The following is a 3,694-nucleotide window of genomic DNA, read 5'->3' on the forward strand; positions in this document are numbered from 1 at the left end:
ACTCCCAAAAATGGTGGGAACAGTAGAGAGTGGTGGTGTCAGAAACCCATGTTTTAAAGGTGTTCAAGCTGAAGAATCTTTCACATAACTACAAATAAACGCAAATAAGCTAGTTTAATAACTACATCACTCATTTGTAAAACCTTCCATTCAAAGCCAGTATAGACTAATAGACTATAATATAAATAAATGCAGTCAAATGACACCTGCTTTAACCTACAATGCAGACATAGTCAAAAAAATACACATACAGATGACATATAAGATGAATAGCAAGCCAGCTTACACCTACAGCTTAGCTAATATTAGCGCTGGGCTAATACAAAATGTAGCTACATAAGTAGCTTGGAGCACTGGCTACTTAACTCAAGAAAAACTACAAATTCTCACATAAACACAATATTTTTGATTATTGTTATGCTAAAGATAAATGTGAAAGTTTGGGTGCCCTTGTTCTATTGAAAATAATATAACACATCCTCTACAGAGAACAGATTTTATTACACAATTATTTTTTGTTTAGTGAATAAAATAAAATAAAATAAAACTAATAAACAAATAAAATTATGTAAAGCATGAATCTTCCAACATAACATTTAAATATAGTAATGAGGTACAACAACTACTAAGTAGACCTTTCACCCAATGACTGCTGGGATAGCTTCTCTGCAGGCGTCTGAAGCTCTGAATGTTTCTCTCTCCACCTGTAACTTGAGTTTGAGCTGCTTAGACTTTCTCTTCCTCTTTTTAAAAAAAAAATCACTCCAATTTTAATAATTTATTAAAGCCTCCCCCCACACTAGCCCCTTACCACATCTTCCTCTCAGAAGCTCTAGTATGTAGGTAACCCATGATGATAACAGGCCTGATAAGCTCAGTGCACCAGACACCAGACAGTTATTGAAAACCTGTGACACAGTCTGTTCATGCAGTAATAATTAATCAATCAACCTGTATGTTTTGTGTTATGGTTGTGTTTCTGTAAAGTTGCAAATATATTAATTTCTCTTCTAAGTAAAAAACAAAAATTCAAAAAATGATTAAAAGCTACAGAGAAAATGAGGCTCCTAACAACCACCTGGAAGACCTGGTAGACACCACAACTGCCCCCATCAGATAAACAGCACTTAAAGCTCTCATCTTTGAGAGAGAGGAGAAAATCAAGCTGCTTCAGATCTGAAAACATCCACAGGTGTTTCTGTCCATCCTTCCACTGTGAGGAGACGACTCAGCGCTGTGGGTCTGAAAGGATGTGTAGCTGTCAAGAAGAACCTCACTGAGATTTCGAGTATGCAGGCTGCAGCCAGGTCCAGAATCTGATTGTTTCTATGATGTTCCCTAATAGGATCTAAGACTAGACTATAACAGGCCAGAGAGAACATACTGAGCAACACATACAAAGCATCTAACCTCAGCTCTTCATATGAATTTGAAAAAGTGCTGGTCTGAGTGGATCAGACACAGCAGTGCTGCTGTGACACCTCAGTGTCGCTGCTGGACTGAGAATAGTCCACCAACCAAAAACATCCAGCCAATGGATTCCTGTGACCACTGATGAAGGACTAGAGGATGACCAACACAAACTGTGCAGCAGCAGATGAGCTATCGTCTCTGACTTTACATCTGCAAGGTGGACTGACAAGGTAGGAGTGTCTAATAGAGTGGACAGTGAGTGGACACAGTGTTTAAAAACTCCAGCAGCACTGCTGTGTCTGATCCACTCGCACCAGCACAAAACACCAACACGCCACCACCATGTCAGTGTCACTGCAGTGCTGAGAATGATCCACCACCCTAAAAATATCTGCTCTACGGGGGTCCTGTGGGGTCCTGGCCATTGAAGAGCAGGGTAACAAAGTATGCAGAGAAACAGATGGACTACAGTCTGTAACTGTAGAGCTACAAAATGCTCCTATATGGTCAGTGGAACTGACAAAATGGACAATGAGTGCAGATACAAGGAGGTGGTTTTAATGAAGTGGCTGGTTGGTATAAATAAAACTTTGGAATGATAAAAACACTACAGTCCAAATGAAAGTAACAGCACAATTTCCAGGCACATGCACAGATAGACCCTGTGGGGTCTTGTGCTCCTGCCCCTCTGCCCTTAGACTATACAGCTGCCCTCTTGCTTTGTGTGTGTATTTCAGCTAGATGAGGCTCAGCCTCACCGTGGGTGAGTTGGCTTGTGTTCTATGAGATTCATGCTTAATAATGTTCTATGATTACTCATGCTTGTTATACAGACAGTTCTCAGATAAGTCTCATCAGCGATTTTAAGTTGTTTTATTGCATGTATATTTTGCTTTTTTTATTCATACATCAAAACAATTTTTTTAGCCCCATACAAACATTTTTAAAACTTTACATGGAGCTCCCTGCGCCAACTTAAACAATTTCAGACACAGCTCGGGTTCAGTGATGAGTTTATTATATTTAGTAAAGAATCCCCAATCACTGGTAATAATTCCAGGGGTAACCTGGAGGGTGTTGAGTCAAGAACTCAAGAGGTTATTCTAAAGGACTTCAAGCAGTAAAGCTCATTAAGATTATCTACCATCAGAATCCCTAATGCCCTCATCATTTATCAGTCCAGGTTTACATATGAGTTTAAATCTACTCTTGTTCTTATTGTTTTCTGCCAGGTTATGAGAATATGATCTAGCAGTATCAACCTGATGGTAATTTGCTATAGACTCTATGCTGCTCACACTGTTGAGAGATTTGAGGGTGTAAAGTTGTTCACTACTCTAATAGTAATTTTCCTAATATGTAGAGGAACTGTACTGTCCAATAATGATGTATTAAACATATTGATCATTTGATCAAGCTGTGATGTCTCACATGGTGCACTGCTCAGTTTACTCATGTTGGGAATCCTGTTATGTCAGACTGATTTGGTCCAGGACGTCTAAAAACTGTAAAAAGTATCAAGAGCCTTTTTAGTCAAACGCATTACAGCTGAAATTCTTTAATACATTTTGTGATTGTAAAAACAGAAACATTAACAATATTAAGCACAATTCATTTAAATAAAATTCAAATTTATTACAGTTTGAGAGAACTAATCAGTTATTTGTTATTTTTTAAATAATAAATAATTCACTTAGAATTTAACAGAAGCAATACACTGATTGATAATGATCATGCGATGAGTTAAGGGTCATTTAAATGTTTAAGGTGGTCTTCATATTGTGTCTGCATTGTCAAGAAGCTGCAGAACTGAAATCTAGTTTCCAATATAGAAGCTCTTTGTGAACTATAGAATGCAGAACTCACTCAGAGCTGCTGGAACCCTGAAAGTCATAGTTTCCACTGTACTCTGCTGCTGTGTGGTGGACGCTCGGACGTCTTCCATCTTGTTCAACTCGCTCCTGGGTGTTGTGACATTGAAAAACCCAGATGGCTCAGTGCTCTGCTGCAGTGTAAAAGGTGCTAGGAGATCTTCCTTCATGCAAAAGTTGTCCTCAGAGGTTGTAACCCTGAAAGACATAAATAGCACAGTTAGCTGCTGATTTATGAACTTATTTATCTTTCAGTTAAGAGAGTCTCATCTACTGATATTCAGCAAAATCAGATTTAATATACAGACACGTGTTTATATCACATAACAAATCAGTAAACCACATCTAAAGTAAAGTATATATAAGTAAAATACATCTTCCAAATATAGATACTCACACATAACCTGGCT

The sequence above is a fragment of the Colossoma macropomum genome, unplaced genomic scaffold (assembly GCF_904425465.1).
Source record: "Colossoma macropomum unplaced genomic scaffold, Colossoma_macropomum, whole genome shotgun sequence".
Classification (NCBI taxonomy): domain Eukaryota; kingdom Metazoa; phylum Chordata; class Actinopteri; order Characiformes; family Serrasalmidae; genus Colossoma; species Colossoma macropomum.